The 27975-nt window shown below is 47.0% G+C and overlaps 1 protein-coding gene across 1 annotated transcript in view; it reads left to right on the forward strand.

Moving 5' to 3' along the window:
• The first annotated feature begins 1662 nt into the window (after positions 1-1662).
• LOC130367771 (beta-1,3-galactosyltransferase 2-like) overlaps positions 1663-27975 on the forward strand; it is a 30795-nt gene continuing 4482 nt past the window's right edge. The window contains exon 1 of the mRNA XM_056570531.1: positions 1663-1785. The gene's annotated coding sequence lies outside the window, so the exon portion shown is untranslated. The remainder of the gene's footprint in view (positions 1786-27975) is intronic.

Raw genomic sequence — 27975 nt, forward strand, 5'->3', positions numbered from 1 at the left:
CTCGCCGCCGGAAAAGCACGTGAAGAAGGCCCGCGCTGCGCCACGACCCACCCCTGGGCGTGGCAATCAAATGAGTGTATCACAGCCGAAAGGGAACTTAGAGACGCGGTTGTGGTTTCCGGAGGAACAGGAAGTCGGGGCTGCACCGATGACGTCCTTCCAGCCGGCAGCCATTTTGGCGAAGCCCAGTATAAAGGGAACCCTGCACAGCGACCTCTTCAGTCTGCACAAAGGAGAGCCGAAAGGTACAGACATAGCGGAAAGCAGCGTTCCACGTGGCATGCACACGAAGATGGCACCGGAACAAAGGAAAATTGCGGCGGTAGCAGCCCAGCTGTTCCACGATCTTGCCGACCGTTCGCAGCGGTTGTCATTGGGGGCCTGCAATCTTCCCCCACTGCCGGATGACGACTGGCAGGATACCCTTCCAGGGGACACCGCAGGGACACCGCAAGGACACCTGGAACTCCATCACCGGTGAGATTGTCCACTCACCACAGCACCTGGGGTTCGTGGGCTGAGATCCCGACGGAGGAATCCTCAGTAAGTACACCATCTGGGGCTGTCTTCTCTTCCTCAACCAGCTCTGAGCCAGAGATACCCTTATCTGTCCTGCAAAACGCATGACCGTGCTCACCAAAATTGCCCCAATGCGTCTTTGGGGATGAACCTGGTTTTATCCAATACATGCACGACGTACTTCAACCCCTGCCTGGGAAACCTCTACCTTCGGTTCCTAAGGCACAACAAGAAAGGGCCCGCCAGGAGGCCGAAATAGCCAACCTGATGGAAAAATTTAAGGCCCGTCACAGAGAACTTTATGCCCCCAAGCATGTACGGAGGAGAGGATCCATTATTAAGAGAACACCAAGGAGATGGAGGCACTCTTTATTCGCAGATGGGATCATCCCCGAGAAGGGGGGGAGCCCTTGGAACATCGCAGAGCAACAGTGGCCAAGTTCGACAAGGTCAGAGGTTATGGTACCCTCATTGATTGCCACACCGGCTATACCATCCTTGTAAACCGGCGAGCTGTACAGAGATCATATCTACATAAGAAGTTCCATTCCCTGGAGGTGGGTGAGATAGTGGAATACACCCCCGTCCGGGACCTGCGAGGAGAGTGGGAGGCCGCAGTCACCAGGCCAGCAGCTCCAACCCAGTTGCCCTTCAAGTATTTTCCTTCAAATGATTGGGAAGTGAACCCCTTCCAGCTGAGGCCGAAGTGGCCTGCTCCTGATGCCTCCACCAACGTACCCAAGGAGGAGGAACCTCTGCCATGACAACCAATGACTACTGTCTGCAACAAAGTACCCTGGCCTACTCCTGTCCAGGAGGTTTGGCCTCGACCATGGGTGCCAACAGAAGTACCTACTCCTACTCCTGACAAGGAGCTTTGGTCTACCCCCCAGGTACCAACAAATGTGCTGCGGCCCATGCCTGATGAGGAGGTGGGGCCGAATAAACCAGCACCAACGGTAAACCTCAATCCTTCAGTGTCACATTCTACCCTGACCAATGTGGTGTGGGAGAGCCACATCAACTCCTTGCCTGCTCATGATCTTGAGAGGGGTAGAGGCTCTAGGCGAGGAGCAGGATGATGTCGCCAGAGTTTCCGCTAAGCTGACATTTATTCTGCTGTGGAAGTTCTTCTGTTTTTGTCTTCACAGACTGTTTGCAACAAGTTCAAGAAATGTGCCTAGCAGGACTATGCTAAGACTGTTCAAGTTATAAAGTAACCATCAAGCTTTTGTGCCTGGTCTTTAGACCAAGAGTCTCCTAGAGGTAAGAGATTCGGAAGTGCGTGCCCGGCTAAAACTGTGCTAGTCGTGAAAGTTTAAACTCTTAGTGCAGGTGGGCTGCTGATCCTTGCACGCACGTTCACATGTATATTCCTCAATCGTAACGTGACATTCTTCGAGAAAGTTGCACTTATCAGGTGAATGCACCTGAACCCTGTTGGAGTGTTTAATAAATATTCATTCTAGAATAACTAAATGTAAATGGTTACTGTACACATGTACATAAAACATTTATATAATAGGTGTTGTAGTAGTTGCTAGTAGGTGCCTTCCTCGGCTCCTCTGAGGAATAACAATTTTGTCACCCATCACTAACACCTTCTCAAAGGTCCACTCAAGGAAAACTACCCCTAAGGTATCAAGACTGACCTTCCACATACTACTAAACACACAGTGCTTCACCAAAACAATCACATAAGTGTACTTACCTCACTTAGATTTAGTACACCAAACAAACAAAAAGCTTATCTCACACTAAAGTAAATGTCTTGGGAATTGTAGCTAATGTAATTATTCCAATTCCTGCCACTGTCATGCACACTAATTCTTTGTTCTTACACGGGTGCGAGATGTTCTGCCTGGCCACTAGATACTCTTGTGAGCTTAAAAGTAATGCACGTAATTAAAGGTAACCTAGATAAGGTTTATCTGTTGTGTTCTAGGGATAGGAGCGTGTAGCCAATAGACCCTAGTAGCCACCCTTATTGGTAGAAAGCCTCAGGCAAGCCTATATACTTCCAGTGTACTGAACAGTTAGTTAGTTTGGCACAAATGTATAGTGAGATTTCAATTGTCTAGTGAGCTAGAGAGAAAAAATGTTAAGTAGGATGTATCTCATGTGCCTAATATCATCCTGTTACTAAATTCATGAACTAACCAACCCTGTTCGTGAGTTTACCCAAACCAATTTATGTACACCAAAAGTAAATATCAAGTAGGTTTATAGGTTGTACCTGACCTTCACTTCGTCCCTCTGTCTTATGGGACTGACGTCGAGGCCGACTTATCTTAAGTAAGGGGGTTTGTGGTGTCCCGGTACTGTATTGCATCCAGTACCTAGTGTAGAGGTCCCCAAAGTCACAGTGACTACGTTCAGGTAGGGTTCCTCAGGTGGGAGAGCCCCTAGTCGCCTCTCCTTAAGTTTAACTGTGATATTAATAAATGTAAATATTTAATAATTATATCTATATTCTATAGAAATGTATAGTAATTACCTTGTTCAGCGTCGCAGGACCTTCGGTCATGTGACCATGCTAGTAACCTCTATGGTATGTTGCAGGTCCTTAGGAGGTTCTTGGGTTAATTGTTACCCACAAATCTCTGTAATGGTGATTGACATCCGTTTGGACCAATTAGCGTTAGTCCAGCCCCTGCCCATATAAGGGAGCTGTGTCCAATTATCGCTCTCTTGGGTTGCTGCTCTCGTGGATGCAGGACTGACAGGATGGTGTGCTACGCAACTTTCAAAGACACGCTAGGCCTCAAAACCTACGGTCTCAGCAGAACCAAAATCGTGAGTTTTATTCTAATTCCTGCTAATGCTAGCGTGACTACTGGACTGCAACTAATTCCCCTAAATCCAGTGGAACAGCGCAATAGACTAAAAGACTCTTAAAGCTAAAGTCCCAACCATTTTCAATCTTCAAAGGAAGCTGTTATGATAAGAGACTGTTATGTTGTTGAGCGTACAGAAAATCTTAAGTAAAAGTTAACGCTGTTTACAGAAGCTTTCTGGTTGTGGACAATCCATTATTATCTATCTCAAGCATATTATCATTTATCTCCCTATCATTCCTGGGAAGGGCGGCGGTAGGAAAAGCTATATTGAGGAGCCCTCACCCTGACGTCACGAATAGCAAGGGTTAACAAGCACCCTTTAATACCTGCACAGCTACACTCCCCATACCCTACACCCCACAAGCTTACTACAGAGTGCTATCAGACAGGAGAGAGCACAGAGGAGTACTATCAGACAGGAGAGAGCACAGAGGTGTGCTATCAGACAGGAGAGAGCACAGAGGAGTACTATCAGACAATCAGACAGAAGAGAGCACAGAGGAGTACCATAATACAGGAAAGAGCACAGAGGAGTACTATCAGATAGGATTGAGCACAGAGGAGTGCTATCAGACAGGAAAGCGAACAGAGGAGTGTTATCAGACAGGAGAGAGCACAGAGGAGTAATATCAGACAGGAGAGAGCACAGAGGAGTGCTATCAGACCGACGAGCGCAACGGACAACTATAAGACAGGAGAGAGCACAGATGAGTACTATCAGAAAGGAAAGTGCAGAGAGGAGTACTATCTGAAAGGATAGAGCACAAAGGAGTCCTATCAGACAGGATATAGCACAAAGGAGTCCTATCAGACAGGAGAGAGCACAGAGGAGTACTATCTGACAGCAGAGAGCTCAGAGGAGTACTATCAGACAGGAGAGAGCACAGAGGAGTACTATCAGACCGGAGAGAGCACAGAGGAGTTCTATCAGACAGAAGAGAGCATAGAGGAGTGCTATCAGACAGGAGAGTGCACAGAGGAGTGCTATCAGACAGGAGAGAGCACAGAGGAGTACTATCGGACAGGAGAGAGCACAGAGGAGTGCTATCGGACAGGAGAGAGAACAGAGGAGTGCTATCGGACAGGAGAGAGCACAGAGAAGTCATATCAGACAGGAGAGAGCATAGAGGAGCACTATCAGACAGGAGAGAGCACAGGGGAGTGCTATCAGACAGGAGAGAGCACAGAGGAAGTGCTATCAGACAAGAGGGAGCATAGAGGAGTGCTTTCAGACAGGAGAGAGAGCGCGGAGGAGTTCTATAAGACAGGAGAGAGCACAGAGGATTACTATCAGACAGGAGGGAGCACGGAGGAGTGCTATCAGGTAGTAGAAGGCCCAGAGTAGTGCTATAAGACAGGAGAGAACACAGGTGAGTGCTATCAGACAGGAGAGAGCACAGAGGAGTACTATCAGACAGGAAAGAGCACAGAGGTGTGCTATAGGACAGAATAGAGCACAGAGGAGTACTATCAGACAGGAGAGAGCACAAAGGAGTCATATCGGACAGGAGAGAGCACAGAAGAGTGCAATCAGACAGGATAAAGCACTTAGGAGTGCTATCAAACAGAAAAGTGCACAGAGGAGTGCAATCAGACAGGAGAGAGTACAGAGGAGCACTATCAGACCGGAGAGAGCACAGGGGAGTGCTATCAGACAGGAGAGAACAAAGAGGACTGCTATCAGCCAGGAGAGAGTACAGAGGAGTGCTATTAGACAGGAGAGAGCACAGATAAGTGTGACCAGACAGGAGAAAGCACAGAGGAGTGATAGCAGACAGGAGGGAGCACAGAGGAGTGCTATTAGACTGGAGAAAGCACAGAGGAGTCCTATCAGACAGGAGAGAGCACAGATGAGTCCTATCAGACAGGAGAGAGCACAGAGGAAGTGCTTTCAGACAGGAGGGAGCAGAGAGGAGTGCTATCAGGTAGTAGAAAGCACAGAGGAGTGCTGTCAGACAGGAGAGAGCACAGAGGAGTGCTATAAGAAAGGAGAGAGCATAGAGGAATGCTATAAGACATTAGAGAGCACAGCAGAGTACTATCAGACAGGAGAGAGCACAGAGGAGTTATATCGGACAGGAGAGAGCCCAGAGGAGAGCTATAAGACAGGATAAAGCACTTAGGAGTGCTATCAGACAGGAGAGAGCACAGAGGAGTTATATCGGACAGGAGAGAGCCCAGAGGAGAGCTATAAGACAGGATAAAGCACTTAAGAGTGCTATCAGACAGGAGAGAGGACAGAGGAGTTATATCGGACAGGAGAGCACAGAAGAGTGCTATCAGACAGGATAAAGCACTTAGGAGTGCTATTAGACTGGAGCGAGGACAAAGGAGCCCTATCAGACAGGAGAGAGAACAGAGGAGTGCTATCAGACAGGAGAGAGCACAGGGGAGTGCTATCAGACAGGAGAGAGGACAGAGGAGCCCTATCAGACAGGAGAGAAAACAGAGGAGTCCTATGAGACAGGAGAGAGCACAGGGGAGTGCTATCAGACAGGAGAGAGCAGAGAGAAGTGCTATCAGACCGGAGAGAACACAGAAGAGTGCTATCAGTCAGGAGAAAGCACAGAGGAGTGCCATTAGACAGCAGAGTGCACAGTGGCAGTGGCAATTTTGCAAATACTTACCTAGAGTACAGATATTTGTAAATCCATTGGACGGACACAGTTATCAAATCCGGCAATTTATTAATTACTCCACCAAGAACATCATCTATATTGCGAAATGTGGGTGTGACAAATTATATGTTGGCAAAATGACACAAGATTTTAAAAGGAGAATCTCTTAACATCTCAGCACTATTCGAACAAATACTGATACCGCCTTGCGAGACATATGAGGACAGTACATAGTGCCAACATATATGATTTACAATTCTGGGGTGTGTGTCAAAAAAAATGTGGGCCAACGCAGAGGTAATCTGGATAAACTCCTATTACAAGAGGAATCCAGATGGATATATAGATTGTGCACCAGAAGTCCTTATGGTCTCAATGAAGGTTTCTCTTTTGGAGCTTTTATTTAATTTGTATCCCACATAGACAGCATCATTATTATATCCTTTTTTGTTCCTGTATTACATTGGTCCATCAATATTATATAGATATTAATCAGTCCTATAATACAACATAATACAACTATAGAAGGTTCATGTCTGATATGTGCTTTTTAGCCTTTATTTAACTTTGATTGTGTTAAACAAGTATTCTGTTTGTTATCTACATCATACACTCTGGCTCTATAGATCCTAATCTGTTAATACAGATATTATAGATATTATTTTCTTTTGTTTGAGTGGTGATTCAAAATAGAAGAATATCAATACTTATCTTGCTGAAATAAATACAATTACAATATATTACACATTATCTCTATCTCACTATGTTTGGTCTACAGACCATTCATCATAATAATAGCTGAGAGAAACCTCAAGCACATTTTCTAAGTGCTCTGACATGCGCACGAGAGAGATTCCACGGCTAAGTGGTTGAAGTTTGTGCGCATGTTAGCGCACAGCAAAACATGACCGGAATCGAGATCGGGAATCACATGACCACCGGAATCACTAGCTTGACCTAGTGACCCCTCTAGAAGGTGAGTCCTTATTGGTCAATACTAGTGACATATTAATTATTATACACAGGAATGGCTAATGATTAAGAGAAGGTTCCTGGATAAGTTATAAAAGGAGCCTCCCACTGTTGCACGTGTCAGTATGTCTCAAACCCCTGAGGACGTGGTGGACGCCACGAAACATGAAGGGGAGACATAGTTTTGCCTTTTAATCAATAGTGACTAGTCCCTTGAGAGACGTACTGCAGACGTCCAGTGACTAACATACTTCCTATATAGGATTTGATTCTACTACAATAGGGACTGTGCTAGTGTTTTAAAGCACTAATTTGAACCTTTTAATTAAACACAATAAAAGTGAAGTTTTATACACTTAAAGGTGAATTAAAAGAGGGGGATATTGTGATATAGGGTTTCTTTACCCCATCACCCTTGGGTGATTGGGGTTTAGTTTTTTCAGTATTTGTTATCCCTGTCCCTCTGGGCTGTTATGTTTAATCAGACAGGAGAGAGCACAAAAGAGTACTATCAGACAATTAGACAGAAGAAAGCACAGAAGAGTACCATAATACAGGAAAGGGCACAGAGGAGTACTATCAGATAGGAGAGAGCACAGAGGAGTGCTATCAGACAAGAGAGCGAACAGAGGAGTGTTATCAGACAGGAGAGAGCACAGAGGAGTAATATCAGCAAGGAGAGAGCACAGAGGAGTGCTATCAGACCGGCGAGAGCACAACGGACAACTATAAGACAGGAGAGAGCACAGATGAGTACAATCAGAAAGGAGTGTGCACAGAGGAATACTATCTGACAGGATAGAGAACAAAGGAGTCCTATCAGACAGGAGAGAGCACAGAGGAGTGCTATCAGGCAGGAGAGAGCACAGAGGAGTACTGACAGCAGAGAGCTAAGAGGAGTACTATCAGACAGGAGAGAGCACAGAGGGGTGCTGTCAGACAGGAGAGAGCACAGAGAAGTGCTATCAGAGAGGAGAGAACACAGAGGAGTGCTATCAGACAGGAGAGAGCACAGAGGAGCACTATCAGACAGGAAAGAGCACAGAGGAGTCCTATCGGACAGGAGAGAGCACAGAGGAGTGCTATCAGACAGAAGAGTGCACAGAGGAGTACTATCGGACAGGAGAGAGCACAGAGGAGTGCTATCGGACAGGAGAGAGCACAGAGAAGTCATATCAGACAGGAGAGAGTATAGAGGAGCACTATCAGACAGGAGAGAGCCCAGGGGAGTGCTATCAGACAGGAGAGAGTACGGAGGAAGTGCTATCAGACAAGAGGGAGAATAGAGGAGTCCTGTCAGACAGGAGAGAGCAAAGAGGAGGGCTTTCAGACAGGAGAGAGCACAGAGGAGTGCTATAAGACAGGAGAGAGCACAGAGGAGTGCTATCAGACAGAAGAGAGCACAGAGGAGTCATATCAGACAGAAGAGAGCACAGAGGAGTGCTATCAGACAGAAAAGTGCACAGAGAAGTGCTATCAGACAGGAAAGAGGACATAGGAGTGCTATCAGGCAGGAGAGAGCACAAAGGAGTACTATCAGACAGGAGAGAGCACAGAGAAGTGCTATCAGACAGGAGAGAACACAGAGGAGTGCTATCAGACAGGAGAAAGCACAGATGAGTGCTATCAGACAGGAAAGAGCACAGAGGAGTGCTATAAGACTTAAGAAAGCACAGAGGAGTACTATGAGATAGGAGAGAGCACAGAGGAGTATTATCGGACAGGAGAGAGCACAGAAGTGTGCAATCAGACAGAATAAAGCACTTAGGAGTGCTATCAGACAGAAAAGTGCACAGAGGAGTGCAATCAGACAGGAGAGAGGGCAGATGAGTCATATCAGATAGGAAAGTGCACAGAGGAGTGCAATCAGACAGGAGAGTGGACAGAGGAGTCATATCAGATAGGAGAGAGCACAAAGGAGTACTATCAGACAGGAGAGAGCACAGAGAAGTACTATCAGACAGGAGAGAGCACAGAGGAGTCATAGCGGACAGGAGAGCACACAGAAGAGTGCAATCAGACAGGATAAAGCACTTAGGAGTGGTATCAGACAGAAAAGTGCACAGAGGAGTGCAATCAGACAAGAGAAAGGACAGAGGAGTCATATCAGACAGGAGAGAGCACAGAGGAGCACTATCAGACCGGAGAGAGCACAGGGGAGTGCTATCAGACAGGCGAGAGCACAGAGAAGTGCTATCAGACAGGAGAGAACACAGAGGACTGCTATCAGCCAGGAGAGAGTACAGAGGAGTGCGATTAGACAGGAGAGAGCACAGATAAGTGCGACCAGACAGGAGAAAGCACAGAGGAGTGATAGCAGAGAGCCCAGAGGAAGTGTTATCAGACAGGAGGGAGCACAGAGGAGTGCTATCAGACAGGAGGGAGCACAGATGAGTGCTATTAAACAGGAGAAAGCACAGAGAAGTCCTATCAGACAGGAGAGAGCACAGAGGAGTGCTATCAGACAGGAGAGAGCACAGAGGAGTGCTATCAGACAGGAGAGAGCATAGAGGATTACTATCAGGTCGGCGAAAGCACAGAGGAGACATACCGGACAGGAGAGAGCACAGAAGAGTGCAATCAGACAGGATAAAGCACTTGGGAGTTCTTTCAGGCAGAAAATTGCAAAGAGTAGTGCTATCAGACAGGAGAGAGGATAGAGGAGTCATATTAGACAAGAGAGAGCACAGTGCAGCACTATCAGACAGGAGAGAGCACATGGGAGTGCTATCAGACAGGAGAGAGTACAGAAGAGTGCTATCAGACAGGAGAGAGCACAGATAAGTGCGACCAGACAGGAGAAAGCACAGAGGAGTGCAATCAGACAGGAAAGAGCACAGAGGAGTGCTATTACACAGGAGAGAGCACAGAGGAGTGCTATCAGACAGGAGAGAGCACAGAGGAGTGATTTCAGATAGGATAAAGCACTTAGGAGTGCTATCAGTCAGAAGAGTGCACAGAGGAGTGCTATCTGACAGGAGAGAGCACAGAGGAAGTGCTATTAGACAAGAGGAAGCACAGAGGAGTGCTATCAGGTAGTATAAAGCACAGAGTAGTGCTATCAGACAAGAGAGAGCACATAGGAATGCTATCAGACAGGATAGAGCACAGAGGAATGATATAAGACAGGAAAGAGCACAGAGGAGTCATATCGGACAAGAGAGAGCACAGAAGAGTGCTATCAGACAGAATAAAGCACTTAGGAGTGCTATCAGACAGAAAAGTGGACAGAGGAGTGCTATCAGACAGGAGAGAACACAAAGGAGCTCTGTCAGACAGGAGAGAGCACAGGGGAGTGCTATCAGACAGGAGAGAACACAGAGGAGTGCTATCAGCCAGGAGAGATTACAGAGGAGTGCTATCAGCCAGGAGAGATTACAGAGGAGTGCTATCAGACAGGAGAGAGCACAGATAAGTGTGTTCAGACGGCAGAGAGCACAGAGGAAGTGCTATCAGACAGGAGTGAACAAAGAGGAGTTCTAACAGACAGGAGAAAGCACAGATGAGTCCTTTCAGACAGGAGAGAGTACAGAGGAGCACTATCAGAAAGGAGAGAGCACAGAGAAGTACTATCAGACAGGAGAGAACACAGAGGAGTGCTATCAGACAGGTGAGAGCACAGAGGAGTGCTATCAGACAGGAGAGAGCACAGAGGAGTGCTTTCAGACAGGAGAGACCACATAGGAGTCCTATCGGACAGGAGAGAGCACAGAGGGGTGCTATCAGACAGGATAAAGCACTTAGGAGTGCTATCAGACAGAAGAGTGCACAGAAGAGTGGTATCAGACAGGGAGAGCACAGAGGAGTGCTATAAGACAGGAGAGGGCACAGACGATTACTATCAGACAGGAGAGAGCACTTACGAGTGCTATGAGACAGACGAGTGCACAGAGGAGTGCTATCTGACAGGAGAGAGCACAGAGGAGTGCTACCAGGTAGTAGAAAGCACAGAGGAGTGCTATCAGACAGAAGAGAGCACAGAGGAATGTTATAAGACAGGAGAGAGCACATATTAGTACTATCAGACAGGAGAGAGCACAGACTAAAGAAGGGATGCCGACACTGGAATTTTAAACTTTTTGTCTAAGTGTGTTTAAGAAATCAATAAAGATAAGTTGTTTGTATATGGGGAAAAGGGTATCATTGGGTCACCCTAGTGACCTATAAGTATTTATCAGATGAAATAAAGCACTTAGGAGTGCTATCAGACAGAAAAGTGCACAGAGGAGTGCTATCATGCAGAAAAGTGCACAGAGGAGTGCTATCAGACAGGACACAGGACAGAGGAGTCATATCAGACAGGAGAGAACACAGAGGAGCTCTATCAGACAGGAGAGAGCACAGGGGAGTGCTATCAGACAGGAGAGAGCACAGATAAGTGCGTTCAAACAGGAGAATGCACAGAGGAGTGCTATCAGACAGCAGAGAGCACAGAGGAAGTGCTATCAAAAAGGAGTGAGCAAATAGAAGTTCTAACAGACAGGATAAAGCACAGAGGAGTCCTATCAGACAGGAGAGAGTACAGAGGAGCACTATCAGAAAGGAGAGAGCACAGGGGAGTGCTATCAGACAGCAGAGAACACAGAGGAGTGCTATCAGACAGCAGAGAGCACAGATGAGTAATATCTGACAGCAGAGAGCACAGAGGAGTGCTATCAGACAGAAGAGCGCACAGAGGAGTCATATAGGAAAGGAGAGAGCACAGAAGATTGCTATCAGACAGAATAAAGCAATTAGGAGTTCTATCAGAAAGAAAAGTGCACAGAGGAGTGCTATCAGTCAGGACAGAAGAGTCATATCAGACAGGAGAGAGCACAGAGGAGCTCTATCAGACAAGAGAGAGCACAGGGGAGTGCTATCAGACAGCAGATAGCAAAGAGGAAGTGCTATCAGACAGGAGGGAGCACAGAGGAGTTCTAACAGACAGGAGAGAGCACAGAGGAATGCTATAAGACAGGAGAGAGCACAGAGGAGTACTATCAGACAGGAGAGAGCACAGAGGAGTCCTATCAGACAGTTGAGAACACAGAAGAGTTCTATCAGATAGGATAAAGCACTTAGGAGTGCCATCAGACAGAAAAGTGCACAGAGGAGTGCTATCAGACAGGAGAGAGGACAGAGGAGTCATATCAGACAGGAGAGAGTACAGAGGAGTGCTGTCAGACAGGAGAGAGTACAGAGGAGTACTATCTAACAGCAGAGAGCACAGAGTGGTGCTATCAGGCAGGAGAGAGCACAGATCAGTACTATCAGACAGAAAAGATCACAGAGGAGTGCTATCAGACAGTATAAAGCACTCAGGAGTGCTGTCAGAAAAAAAGTGTGCACAGATTAGTGCTATCAGACAGGAGAGAGCACAGAGGAGTTCTATCAGACAGGATAAAGCACTTAGGAGTGCTATCAGACAGAAAAGTGCACAGAGGATTGCCATCAGACAGGAGAGAGTACAGAGGAGCACTATCAGAAAGGAGAGAGCACAGTTGAGTGCTATCAGACAGGAGAGAGCACATAGGACATGCTATAAGACATGAGGGAGCAGAGAGGAGTGCTATCAGACAGAAGAAAGCACAGAGAAGTCCTATCAGACAGGAGAGAGCACAGAGGATTACTATGAGACAGGAGAGAGCACAGAGGAGTGCTATCAGACAGAAGACAGCACAGAGGAGTCCGATCATGCAGGAGAGAACACAGAGGAGTGCTATCAGACAGGAGAGAGCACAGAGGAGTGCTATAAGATAGGAGAGAGCACAGAGGATTACTATCAGACAAGAGAGAGCACAGAGGAGTGCTATCAGACAGAATAGTGCACAGAGGAGTGCTATCAGAAAGGAGAGAGCACAGAGGAGTCATATCTGACAGGAGAGAGCACAGAGGAACACTATCAGACAGAAGAGAGCACAGGGGAGTGCTATCAGACAGGAAAGAACACAGAAGAGTGCTATCAGACAGGAGAGAGCACAGAGGAGTGCTATAAGACAAGAGAGAGCACAGAGGATTACTATCAGACTGGAAAGAGCACAGAGGAATGCTATCAGACAGAAGAGTGCACAGAGGAGTGCTATCAGACAGGAGAGAGCACAGAGGAGTGCTATCAGACAGGAGAGAGTAGGGCTGGGCGGTATACCGGTTCATACCGAATACCGATTTTTTTCCCTCACGATATGAATTTTGCCCATACCGCAATACCGGTTGGGCCCCTCCCCCCCTCAAATGAGTGAATTATCCGCCGCAGCACGCTGTCCCCACATCGGGGAACTAATCATATTTGACCCACGAGCGCTGTTCTGCTTACCCCCCCCATTATCAGCGCAGATAATCTGTTCCCACATCATGTCACCCGCGTGCGTTCCTCTGCTCATCCTCCTATGAATTGCGGGCTGATGGCACTAGAAATCTGTACTACAAATAACGCTGCAAAAATAAACAAAACAAACTTTGACTTACCTTCCGACGTGGTCCCTCCTCATGGTCCCTCCGCTGCGGTCCTGGGGATGGGAACGTCACAGAGCCGTTAGCCTATCACCGGCTGCAGCGATGTCCCGCCCCGGCCGATGATAGGCTGAGCCCACTGTCATGTTAGGAGCATACATCACAGCGCGCTCAGCCTATCACAGGCCGCAGCGATGTTCTGCCCCGGCTGATGATAGGCTGGCTCTGTTAAAGTTTATTTTTGCAGCCTGGGAAACGTTATTTGTAGTACAGATTTCTAGCGCTGCGGCCCGCAACTCATAGGAGGATGAGCAGAGGAGCGCACGCGGGTGACATGATGTGGGGACAGCGCAGCTGATAATTCATTGTGATGGGGGGGGGGGTGTTGGGAGAGAAGCGGTGCCCAGGTCACATAGGGGGGAATACCGTGAAACCGCCATCACTTAAAAAATACCGTGATACACGTTTTTGCTCATACCGCCCAGCCGTGGAAAGAGTACAGAGGACGTGCTTTCAGACAGGAGGGAGCACAGAGAGTGCTATCAGGTAGTAGAAAGTACAGAGTAGTGCTATCAGACAGGAGAGAGCATAGAGGAGTGCTATCAGACAGGAGAGAGCACAGAGGAGTGCTATCAGACAGGAGAGAGCACAGAGGAGTGCTATCAGACAGGAGAGAGCACAGAGAAGTACTATCAGACAGGAGAGAGCACAGAGGAGCCCTGTCAAAAAGGAGAGAGCACAGAGGAGTCCTATCAGACAGGAGAGAGCACAGAGGAGTGCTATCAGACAGGAGAGAGCACATAGAAGTGCTATAAGACAGGAGAGAGAGCACAGAGGAGTGCTATCAGACAGGAGAGAGCACAGAGGAGTGCTATCAGACAGGAGAGAGCACAGAGGAGTGCTATCAGACAGGAGAGAGAGCACAGAGGAGTGCTATCAGACAGGAGAGAGCACAGAGGAGCCCTATCAGACAGGAGAGAGAACAGAGGAGTGCTATCAGACAGGAGAGAGCACAGAGGAGTACTATCAGACAGGAGAGAGCACAGAGGAGTTATATCGGACAGGAGAGAGCCCAGAGGAGTGCTATAAGACAGGAAAAAGCACTTAGGAGTGCTATCAGACAATAGAGAGGACAGAGGAGTTATATCGGACAGGAGAGAGCACAGAAGAGTGCTATCAGACAGGATAAATCACTTAGGAGTGCTATCAGACAGGAGAGAGCACATAGGAGTGCTATCAGACAGGAGAGAGCACAGAGGAGTACTATCAGACAGGAGAGAGCACAGAGGAGTACTATCAGACAGGAGAGAGGACAGAGGAGCCCTATCAGACAGGAGAGAGCACAGAGGAGTGCTATCAGACAGGAGAGAGCACAGGGGAGTGGTATCAGACAGGAGAGAGCACAGAGGAGTGCTATCAGACAGGAGAGAGCACAGAGGAGTGGTATCAGACAGGAGAGAGCACAGAGGGGTGCTATCAAACAGCACAGAGGAAGTGCTATTCAAATATGCGCATCTTAAGTTTGCCATAGTTATGCGTAGATAGTTCACTTTGTCAGTTTAATTTCATAATTTTAATAGTATTGTGTTTTTTATAGTCCGTTTGTGGCCCGTTCAGTTTATGCAGCGCTGGAGACCCAGCAACGATGTTCACAGTGAATGTCCGATTATTCCCGTGGTGGGGAGATAGATTAAGATTGTCCGGGGGAGGTTAGGAGACTTGGTAGTGATGATTGACAGAGTCCCACTGTTACTTTATTAGTATTAATTTATTGCAGCGCTGTACATGTATTTGTCAGAGTCGGCTCGTTTTTCCCAAGATCTATGCACAGCATCGTTGGATATACATAGAGTGCTTGGGGATATCTTGATTTTATAAGTAGGCTGTATTTATCCGTAGTGTTGGAAGTCCCTTGTTCCTCCGTGTGGAGGTACCAGTAGTTAAAATGCGGCGATCCAAATCTATGGATCGTCAATTTATATTGGTTATTTGTGGATGGTTTGTATTTTATTTGTAAATTGCTTTATTCTCATACTCCGTAGGAGGCTCATTTATTTTTTTGCAGCGCTGGAGACCCTTAGTTTTCGTCCCACTTTGATGCGCATAGGGTGAATTTAGTTCGCATCAATTATAGCGAATGCCCGGTGGTTGCCTTGGTGGCGAAAGGGGGTACATTTGAGTATCTTAGGGGAATTTGGTGGGTTATATGGTCAAAGCCCACTGGGTAATAATTTGTGAAAAAAATAATTTTTTTGAAAATAAATGTGTCACCTCTACATTCTTCAAAACAGTCGATGTATATGTATATATATATATATATAAATAGATATATACACACACAGTAAACCCACTAATAAAGATAACCCACAGATAACCCACAGATAAAAATAACATAAGTTACATAAAAAAAAGTTTTCATAATCCTAACATTTTTCGAGGTTTACCAAAAAGCCAAAACATTAGAGCCAAAAGAATAATTAATAATGGAGAAGAATATGAAAGAAATAAGAAAATTATTACAGAGAAATTTGAAAATAGAGGTTACTCTAGAAAAGAACTGAAAAAAATAGAGCAGGTAGTGGCTCTTCTAGACAGAGTACTGTGGTCCCTCAACATACGATGGTAATCCGTTCCAAACAGACCATCGTTTGTTGAAACCATCGTATGTTGAGGGATCCGTGCAATGTAAAGTATAGGACAGTGGTCTACAACCTGCGGACCTCCAGATGTTGCACAACTACAACACCCAGCATGCCCGGACAGCCGTTGGCTTGTCCCGGCATGCTGGGAGTTGTAGTTTTGCCACATATGGAGGTCTGCAGGTTGAAGACCACTGGTAGAGGAAGTTGTACGCACGTGTCCGGACCGTCACCGATAGTCACCACTGCCTTGGATGTCGCCTTACATCGCTGTTGCCGCGTTCCCGGGGTGTCCCCGACGCTCCGACAAGGCCTCTGCTTCCCCGGCATCCTCGCTCTCCGTCACCGCCATCACGTCGCTACGCACGCCGCTCCTATTGGATGACGGGACGGCGTGCGCAGTGACGTGATGACGTCGATGGAGAGCGCCGACGATGCAGGGGATCCCGAAGAGGAGGCGCCGGAGCCCCGAGGACAGGTAAGTGATCGTCAGCGGACCACACGGGGCACCGGAAACGGCTATCCGGTGTCAGCTGAAGCAGTCTGCGCTGCAGGATAGCCGTTTATGCGATGGCCCCGACATACAAAAGCATCGTATGTTGATGCCTCTGAGAGGCCATCGTATGTTGAAATGATCGTATGTCGGGGCCATCGTAGGTCGGGGGGGGGGGGTCACTGTAGATTTGTTAAAGAAAAAATAGAAAGAGTAAAGTACATTGGTACATATGACAGACATATGAACTTGATAAAAAAAAAAAACAATAAAAAAATATTGGGGTATAATAAAATCGGACCTTATATATGGTAAATTGTTTCACCCCTTAACGACCACGGACGTAAATGTACGTCCTGGTTTGGCGGGACTTCCCGCACAAGGACGTACATTTACGTCCTGTGTATGACCGCGAGCATCAGAAGGGTGCTCGCGTCATACACGGCAGGTTCCGGCTGCTATGTCCGCCATTAACCCCTCAGATGCCATGATCGGTACAGATCATACACCAAAAATGTTATTTATATGCTGAAGTGCCCTTGTGGCAAAAATTATATCGGGCAAACAAAAATTAAAGTGAGACTAACACTGTGATGGTGAACCTTTTTGAGCCCGAGTGCCCAAACCGTAACGCACGCCAGCTTTTTTCCCCTCAAAGTACCAGCACAGCAATTAAATCAGAATACTGATGTGTGTGGGGTGATGTATGTGTGAAGGGTGCTGTGTGTGAGGGGTGCTGTGTGTGAGGGGTGCTGTGTGTGTTTGTGGGGTGCTGTGTGTTTGTGGGGTGCTGTGTGTGTGTGTGGGGGTGCTGTGTGTGTGTGAGGTGCAGTGTAAGGGGGTGCTGTGTGTGTGTGTGAGGTGCAGTGTGTGGGGGTGCTGTGTGTGTGTGTGAGGTGCAGTGTGTGTGGGGGTGCTGTGTGTGTGTGTGAGGGGCTGTGTGTGGGGGTGCTGTGTGTGTGTGTGAGAGGTGCTGTGTGTGTGTGTGAGAGGTGCTGTGTGTGTGTGTGTGTGTGTGAGGTGCTGTGTGTGGGGGTGCTGTGTGTGTGTGTGTGTGTGAGAGGTGCTGTGTGTGTGTGTGGGGGGGTGCTGTGTGTGTGTGTGAGAGGTGCTGTGTGTGTGTGTGAGAGGTGCTGTGTGTGTGTGTGAGGTGCAGTGTGTGTGGGGGTGCTGTGTGTGTGTGTGTGTGAGAGGTGCTGTGTGTGTGTGTGGGGGGGGGTGCTGTGTGTGTGTGAGAGAGGTGCTTTGAGTGTGTGTGTGAGGTGCAGTGTGTGTGGGGGTGCTGTGTGTGTGTGTGTGAGGGGCTGTGTGTGGGGGTGCTGTGTGTGTGTGAGGTGCAGTGTGTGTGGGGGTGCTGTGTGTGTGTGTGTGAGGGGCTGTGTGTGGGGGTGCTGTGTGTGTGAAGGGCTGTGTGTGGGGGTGCTGTGTGTGTGAGGGGCTGTGTGTGGGGGTGCTTTGTGTGTGTTTGAGGGGTGCTGTGTGTGGGGGTGCTGTGTGTGTGTGTGTGTGTGTGTGTGTGTGTGTGAGATGCAGTGTGTGGGGGTGCTGTGTGTGTGTTTGAGGTGCTGTGTGTGGGGGTGCCCGGGAAACTATTAAACCCCTGATTGGTGCACTCCTTCCCCCCCACCCATGGGACATACCACTATAGTTACCAACAAGTTTTTACAGGCGGGGGAGGGGGCTAAAAACCTTGCCTGTATATTTCTTAACCCCTTAACTGCTCACCAGTCAGGGGGCAAGCTAGTTATGCACAGCTTGCCCCTCCAGGGGTGTTGTGTGTGGGGGTGCTGTGTGTGGGGGTGCTGTGTGTGTGTGTGTGAGGGGCTGTGTGTGGGGGTGCTGTGTGTGTGTTTGAGGGGTGCTGTGTGTGGGGGTGCTGTGTGTGGGGGTGTGTGAGGTGCATTGTGTGTGGGGGTGCTGTGTGTGTGTGTGTGTGTGTGTGTGTGTGAGGGGCTGTGTGTGTGTGTGTGTGTGTGTGTGTGAGGGGCTGTGTGTGGGGGTGCTGTGTGTGTGTGAGGTGCTGTGTGTGTATGTGTGTTTGAGGTGCTGTGTGTGTGTGAGGGGCTGTGTGTGGGGGTGCTGTGTGTGTGTGAGGTGCTGTGTGTGTATGTGTGTTTGAGGTGCTGTGTGTGTGTGTGTGTGTGTGTGTGTGAGGGGCTGTGTGTGGGGGTGCTGTGTGTGTGTGAGGTGCTGTGTGTGTATGTGTGTGTGAGGTGCTGTGTGTGTATGTGTGTTTGAGGTGCTGTGTGTGTGTGTGTGTGTGTGTGTGTGTGAGGTGCTGTGTGTATATGTGTGTTTGAGGTGCTGTGTGTGTGTGTGTGTGAGGTGCTGTGTGTGGGGGTGCTGTGTGTGTTTGAGGGGTGCTGTGTGTGTGTGTGTGAGGTGCTGTGTGTGGGGGTGCTGTGTGTGTGTGTGTGAGGTGCTGTGTATATATATGTATATACAGTATACACTATATTATGTGTATACACTATGATAATATGTATATACAGTATACACTATAAGACTATGTATATACAGTATACACTAAGACTATGTATATACAGTATACACTATAAGACAATGTATATACAATATACACTATGATATGTATATACAGTATACACTATAAGACTATGTATATACAGTATACACTATGATATTATGTATATACAGTATACACTATAAGACTATGTATATACAGTATACACTATAAGACTATGTATATACAGTATACACTATGATATGTATATACAGTATACACTGAGACTATGTATATACAGTATACACTGATATTATGTATATACAGTATACACTATAAGACTATGTATATACAGTATACACTATGAGACAATGTATATACAGTATACACTATGATATTATGTGTATACAGTATACACTATAAGACTATGTATATACAGTATACACTATAAGACTATGTATATACAGTATACACTATAAGACTAAGTGTATACAGTATACACTATAAGACTATGTATATACAGTATACACTGATATTATGTATATACAGTATACACTATAAGACTGTATATACAGTATACACTATAAGACTAAGTATATACAGTATATACTATAAGACTATGTATATACAGTATACACTATAAGACTATGTATATACAGTATACACTATGATATGTATATACAGTATACACTATGATATGTATATACAGTATACACTATAAGACTATGTATATACAGTATACACTATAAGACTATGTATATACAGTATACACTTTGATATTATGTATATACAGTATACACTATAAGACTATGTATATACAGTATACACTATAAGACTATGTATATACAGTATACACTATGATATTATGTATATACAGTATACACTATAAGACTATGTATATACAGTATACATTATGAGTCCATGTATATACAGTATACACTATAAGACTATGTATATACAGTATACACTATAAGACTATGTATATACAGTATACACTATAAGACTATGTATATACAGTATACACTATGATATTATGTATATACAGTATACATTATGAGTCCATGTATATACAGTATACACTATAAGACTATGTATATACAGTATACACTATAAGACTATGTATATACAGTATACACTATGATATTATGTATATACAGTATACACTATGATATTATGTATATACAGTATACACTATAAGACTATGTATATACAGTATACATTATGAGTCCATGTATATACAGTATACACTATAAGACTATGTATATACAGTATACACTATAAGACTATGTATATACAGTATACACTATGATATTATGTATATACAGTATACACTATAAGACTATGTATATACAGTATACATTATGAGTCCATGTATATACAGTATACACTATAAGACTATGTATATACAGTATACACTATAAGACTATGTATATACAGTATACACTATGATATTATGTATATACAGTATACACTATGATTCAGTTTGGCTTATGTAAGCAAGTGTGGAAAATGGAATTGCAGTAGTCAGAGAGATTTATTAAGTGTCGCAAAAAAGTCGCACACCATCAAAAAATTCCATATATTCACTCCAGCTCATCCCTGACTTACAGATTTTGCTTGCTCAGAATAGGGGACATCAGCAGAATCCTGCAGGGCTGAGGGACTACTACTACTCCTCCCATCATGGAACATACTCTGTTTCATGATGGGGGTTGTAGTCAGGCCCGTCGCTACCGGACCGGCAAACCAAGCAATTGCTTGGGGCCCCGAGCTGGCTGGGGGGCCCCGAGCAGAGCCGGTGCTTGTCCATCCTGTAGCGACGAGGCACTTCGGGGGGCCCGCACATTTCAATTAAATTACCTTTTTGTAGGGCGCGGGCCCCTTAAGAAACAAAGCAGGGCCGGCACCGGACAGGTCAGGGGCTGATGGGAGTAGAGACGTCACGTGCCCCGCGCAGGCACGCACATCCACTCCAATCATCTGACCTGTCCCTGGTTACGTCCCCACGCGAACCTCCAGCATCCTCCCCGTACAGTGACAGGAGCAGCAGCAGACTCACGCCGCTGCAACGATCCCCGGCAGGGTAAGTAAACTGGCGCGGGGGGCCGGGGGGGGGGGGGGGGGTGGTTAGGGGACTACAATGGTGATGGATGAGAGGTGTGGGGGGGGGGGGGGCAGGTGCAGGGGGGTGTTGTGGGGGTGATGAGAGGTGCAGGGGGGGTGTTATGGGGGTGATGAGAGGTGCAGGGGGGTGTTATGGGGGTGATGAGAGGTGCAGGGGGGTGTTATGGGGGTGATGAGAGGTGCAAGGGGGTGTTATGGGGGTGATGAGAGGTGCAGGGGGGGGTTATGGGGGTGATGAGAGGTGCAGGGGGGTGTTATGGGGGTGATGAGAGGTGCAGGGGGGTGTTATGGGGGTGATGAGAGGTGCAGGGGGTGTTATGGGGGTGATGAGAGGTGCAGGGGGAGTGTTATGGGGGTGATGAAACGTGCAGGGGGTGTTATGGGGGGTCATGAGAGGTGCAGGGGGGTGTTATGGGGGGTGATGAGAGGTGCAGGTGGAGTGTTATGGGGGTCATGAGAGGTGCAGGGGTGTTATGGGGGAGATGAGAGGTGCAGGGGGGTGTTATGGGGGGGATGAAACATGCAGGGGGGTGTTATGGGGGGTCATGAGAGGTTAAGGGGGGTGTTATGGGGGTGATGAGAGGTGCAGGGGGGTGTTATGGGGGTGATGAGAGATGCAGGGGATGTGTTATGGGTATGATGAGAGGTGCAGGGGACGTGTTATGGGGGTGATGAGAGGTGCAGGGGGGGTTATGGGGGTCATGAGAGGTGCAGGGGTGTTACGGGGGAGATGAGTGGTGCAGGTGGGGGTGTTATGGGGGTGATAAGAGGTGCAGAGGGGGGTGTTATGGGGGTGATAAGAGGTGCAGGGGGGTGTTATGGGGGTGATGAGAGGTGCAGGGGGGTGTTATAGGGGTGATGAGAGGTGCAGGGGGGTGTTATGGGGGTGATAAGAGGTGCAGGGGGGTGTTATGAGGGTGATGAGAGGTGCAGGGGGGGTGTTATGGGGGTGATGATAGGTGCAGATGGGGGTGATGAGAGGTGCAGGGGGGGTGTTATGGGGGTGATGAGAGGTGCAGGGGGGGTGTTATGGGGGTGATAAGAGGTGCAGGGGGTGTTATGGGGGTGATGAGAGGTGCGGGGGGTGTTATGGGGGTGATGAGAGGTGCAGGGGGGTGTTATGGGGGTGATGAGAGGTGCAAGGGGGGGGTGTTATGGGGGTGATGAGAGGTGCAGGGGGGGTGTTATGGGGGTGATGAGAGGTGCAGAGGGTGTTATGGGGGTGATGAGAGGTGCAGGGGGTGTTTTGGGGGTAATGAGAGGTGCGGGGGGTGTTATGGGGGTGATGAGAGGTGCAGGGGGGGTGTTATGGGGGTGATGAGAGGTGCAGGGGGTGTTATGGGGGTGATGAGAGGTGCAGGGGGTGTTTTGGGGGTGGTGAGAGGTGCGGGGGGGTGTTATGGGGGTGATGAGAGGTGCGGGGGTGTTATGGGGGTGATGAGAGGTGCAGGGGGGTGTTATGGGGGTGATGAGAGGTGCAAGGGGGGGTGTTATGGGGGTGATGAGAGGTGCAGGAGGGGTGTTATGGGGGTGATGAGAGGTGCAGAGGGTGTTATGGGGGTGATGAGAGGTGCAGGGGGTGTTTTGGGGGTAATGAGAGGTGCGGGGGGGGGGGGGTGTTATGGGGGTGATGAGAGGTGCAGGGGGGTGTTATGGGGGTGATGAGAGGTGCAGGGGGTGTTATGGGGGTGATGATAGGTGCAGATGGGGTGTTAAGGGGGTAATGAGAGGTGACCACCCCCCTGCACCTCTCCTCATCACCCCCCATAACCCCCCCTGGTTATAGTAGTGATGAGGAGAGGTGTGGGGGGGGGTTATGGGGGTGATGAGGACACAGAGGATAAGAGGGGGTGTATATGTATATATAATGTGTATGCATGTGTGGCAGTATTGTATTCAGTGGATACAGTGTGGAGCAGAATTATATTCAGGGTACAGTGTGTGGCAGTATTATATTTAGTGGGTACAGTGTGTGGCAGAATTAAATTTAGTGGGTACAGCATGTGGCAGTATTCAGGTTACAGCGTGTGGCAGTATTATATTCAGTGGATACAGTGTTTGGCAGTATTATATTCAGGGTACAGTGTGTGGCAGTATTATATTTAGTGGGTACAGTGTGTGGCAGAATTATATTTAGTGGGTACAGCATGTGGCAGTATTCAGGTTACAGTGTGTGGCAGTATTATATTCAGTGGATACAGTGTGTGGCAGTATTATATTCAGGGTACAGTGTGTGGCAGTATTATATTCAGGGTACAGTGTGTGGCAGAATTATATTTAGTGGGTACAGTGTGTGGCAGAATTATATTTAGTGGGTACAGAATGTGGCAGTATTCAGGTTGCAGTGTGTGGCAGTATTATATTCAGTGGATACAGTGTGTGGCAGTATTATATTTAGGGTACAGTGTGTGGCAGTATTATATTTAGTGGGTACAGTGTATGGCAGTATTATATTTAGTGGGTACAGTGTGTGGCAGTATTATATTCAGGTTACAGTGTGTGGCAGCATTATATTCAGTGGATACAGTGTGGGGCAGTATTCAGGGATACAGTGTGTGGCAGTATTATATTTAGTGGGTACAGTGTGTGGCAGAATTAAATTTAGTGGGTACAGCATGTGGCAGTATTCAGGTTACAGCGTGTGGCAGTATTATATTCAGTGGATACAGTGTTTGGCAGTATTATATTCAGGGTACAGTGTGTGGCAGTATTATATTTAGTGGGTACAGTGTGTGGCAGAATTATATTTAGTGGGTACAGCATGTGGCAGTATTCAGGTTACAGTGTGTGGCAGTATTATATTCAGTGGATACAGTGTGTGGCAGTATTATATTCAGGGTACAGTGTGTGGCAGTATTATATTCAGGGTACAGTGTGTGGCAGAATTATATTTAGTGGGTACAGTGTGTGGCAGAATTATATTTAGTGGGTACAGAATGTGGCAGTATTCAGGTTGCAGTGTGTGGCAGTATTATATTCAGTGGATACAGTGTGTGGCAGTATTATATTTAGGGTACAGTGTGTGGCAGTATTATATTTAGTGGGTACAGTGTATGGCAGTATTATATTTAGTGGGTACAGTGTGTGGCAGTATTATATTCAGGTTACAGTGTGTGGCAGCATTATATTCAGTGGATACAGTGTGGGGCAGTATTCAGGGATACAGTGTGTGGCAGTATTATATTTAGTGGGTACAGTGTGTGGCAGGATTATATTTAGTGGGTACAGTGTGTGGCAATATTATATTCAGGTTACAGTGTGTGGCAGTATTATATTCAGTGGATACAGTGTGTGGCAGTATTATATTCAGGGTACAGTGTGTGGCAGTATTATATTTAGTGGGTACAATGTATAGCAGTATTATATTTAGGGTACAATGTGTGGCAGTATTATATTTAGGGTACAGTGTGGGGCAGTATTATATTTAGTGGGTACAGTGTATAGCAGTATTTTATTCAGGGTACAGTGTATGGCAGTATTATATTCAGGGTACAGTGTGTGGCAGCATTATATTCAGTGGATACAGTGTGGGGCAGTATTCAGGGATACAGTGTGTGGCAGTATTATATTTAGTGGGTACAGTGTGTGGCAGGATTATATTTAGTGGGTACAGTGTGTGGCAGTATTATATTCAGGTTACAGTGTGTGGCAGTATTATATTCAGTGGATACAGTGTGTGGCAGTATTATATTCAGGGTACAGTGTGTGGCAGTATTATATTTAGTGGGTACAGTGTATAGCAGTATTATATTTAGGGTACAATGTGTGGCAGTATTATATTTAGGGTACAGTGTGGGGCAGTATTATATTTAGTGGGTACAGTGTATAGCAGTATTTTATTCAGGGTACAGTGTATGGCAGTATTATATTCAGGGTACAGTGTGTGGCAGTATTTTATTTAGAACAGTGTGGGGCAGTATGTTATTTAGGGTACAGTGTGTGGCAGGATTATATTTAGTTGGTACAGAGTATAGCAGTATTATATTCAGGGTACAGTGTGTAGCAGTATTATATTCAGGGTACAATGTGTGGCAGTATTATATTTAGGGTACAGTGTGGGGCAGTATTTTATTTAGGGTACAGTGTGGGGCAGTATTATATTCAGTGTACAGTGTGGGGCAGTATTTTATTTAGGGTACAGTGAATAGCAGTATTATATTCAGGGTACAGTGTGGGGCAGTATTTTATTTAGGGTACAGAGTGGGGCAGTATTATATTCAGTGTACAGTGTGGGGCAGTATTATATTCAGGGTACAGTGTGGGGCAGTGTTATATTCAGTGTACAGTGTGGGGCAGGATTATATTTAGTGGGTACAGTGTATAGCAGTATTATATTCACGGTACAGTGTGTGGCAGTATTATATTTAGGGGGTACAGTGTATGGCAGTATTATATTCAGGGTACAGTGTGGGCAGTATTTTATTTAGGGTACAGTGTGGGGCAGTATTTTATTTAGGGTACAGTGTGGGGCAGTATTATATTCAGTGTACAGTGTGGGGCAGTATTTTATTTAGGGTACACTTTCTGGCAAGGTTATAATGATTACTGTCTTCATGAAGAGGATGAGGATCTGCTGACATAGTGAGGAGCCAATGATGTCTGGATGTCAGACTCTGCAGAGAAGATGGAGCTGGAGGAAGACCTGGTCTCTGGACCAGATGAAGAAGAAAAGATAACAGAGAAGATATCACTCAAGTCAGAAGACGTCACTCAGGTCACTATCATTGTGTATTCTCCTGACTGTCCCATCAGAGCTGTAGTCACTTGTAAGTTCTGCAGTGATGATGGGTAAAACTGTGTCCAATCTGTGTCTCTCCAGCTGTTACAAAACTACAACTCCCATTTTCAGAGGCTCTCCAGACATGATGGGAGTTTTAGCTGGAGAACCACTTCAACTGAGGTGATCGGTGGGGGTCTCAGCAGTCAGACCCCCACAAAAAAAATGGCCCGGGGGGGGGGGGGTCTGGACAGGTGGTATGAATAGGGAACACAGCTGCACCTAATGTGGGGAGAACTATGCTGCACCTAATGTGGGGGGAACACTGCCTCCCTAATGTGGGGGGAACTCTGCTGCACCTAATGTGGGGAGAACTATGCTGCACCTAATGTGGGGGGAACATTGCCTACCTAATGCGGGGGGAACTCTGCTGCACCTAATGTGGGGGGAACACTGCTGCACCTAATGTGCGTTGTATCGATGTTCGCTCACGTTGTGCTCCCAGAATTCAAGGGCCGGTGTTACTATGTTCTGACACCGGCCCTAGAGCGTGACGTGCGTGAACATCAAAGGGGGGGGCCTCCATGTCCATTTTGCTTGGGGCCCCCAAATTCCTTCAAACGGCCCTGGTTGTAGCACAGGGGCTGAGGGATTGATCGCAGCGGGTCTCACTTCTGCCATACCGCCCGCTCCCCTGCTTAATAATTTCTGATCGCATCGGGTCTCAGAAGTGAGATCCAGTGCGATCAATCCCTAAGCCCCGGTACTACTACCCCCATCATGGAACAGAGTCTGTGTAAACGCACCCTCAGCTGTTAGCATCCATTAATTCACCCGTTATTAAACGTCCGTTAACAATACATTATAACGGCCTATATTAACGGGTGAACTTTATAGTGTGAAAGCCGCCTTACAAAAAAAACGACTAAAAAAATACATACATGAGCAAGTTTTTATGAATGTCCCCCTAGGTGATTGGTGTCAGGAGGCAGGAAAGGGTCACCGCGGGGGTATGATGAGCTCCACTGAGCAACCGGCAACTTTCACTTTAGACGCCGTGATCGGCATTAATCATGGCGCCTAAAGGGTTAAATGATGGCCAGTGGCAGGATTGCTGCCTGTCATTAGCATTGAGTGTCTGCCTACTGATGGCAGCCGACACTCACTTCTCTGAAGCGAGCATAACTCCTGCGCTCGCTTCAAAGTTACTTAACACTTTAAGGGGGCACAGGTACACCCTGGTGTGATAAGGCCCAGGGGCCAAGCACATACCTGTGTACCCAATGCCCTCAATGGGTTTCCAAGTACATACAAATGTGGGCATACTAGATGCATTTGTTATACAATCTGGATCCACTTTCTCCTCCTCCTCTCTCCTCCTCCTCTCCTCCTATGATACAGACATGCAATACGTAGAAGAAGAACGGAGCACACACCTGTTTGACTAGATGTGAAGATTTATTATCGGATGGATTCGATCAACTTCATCATCCCAACACCCCGTCCACTTCCAGGTGTGCCGCTCCTGCCGCTCCAGCTCTGCTTGGTTCACAGGGTGTTGGGATGATGAAGTTTATCGAATCCATCCGATAATAAATCTTCAAAGCAAGTCAAACAGGTGTGTGCTCCGCTCTTTCTTCTTCTATGTGTTGCATACAGATACCTGCTTTACGTGTAGAACCGCTTTGGAATCTTGAATCTGCCACATTCCACCCCCTATTGTTCAGTGGTGGATCCAGAGTCTAGTCTCGGGAGGGGCTATCAGGTTATAATTACACAGGGGAATGTTGACACGTGAAATACTATATATTATTACACAGAGTATAGTGGCCCTCAGGAGGGGGCAATTGCCCTGTTGCTCCCCCCCTGGATCCGCCCATGCTATTGTTATAGAGACATTCCATTCCTTCCTATCCATCTGATCATTTTGCTAGCAGGGCCGGTTTTCTTTTCTTCCATTGACTGTTTATATGCTACAGACCGTTCATCAGTCAGACTAAGGTATTCAGCGAGTTAAAGGAGATCTATCGAATATACAAGAAAAGTAAGGTTACTCGCAAGTTTCATGCAATATGGGGTCCCTGGGTGCGTGAGTTCAGGCTGGGATTGGACGACTCTTAAGGGGTGCCCTTTCCCATTGTTGGGGGGCTTTGCTTGTTCTAA

Source organism: Hyla sarda, chromosome 4 (genome assembly GCF_029499605.1).
Source record: "Hyla sarda isolate aHylSar1 chromosome 4, aHylSar1.hap1, whole genome shotgun sequence".
NCBI lineage: Eukaryota > Metazoa > Chordata > Amphibia > Anura > Hylidae > Hyla > Hyla sarda.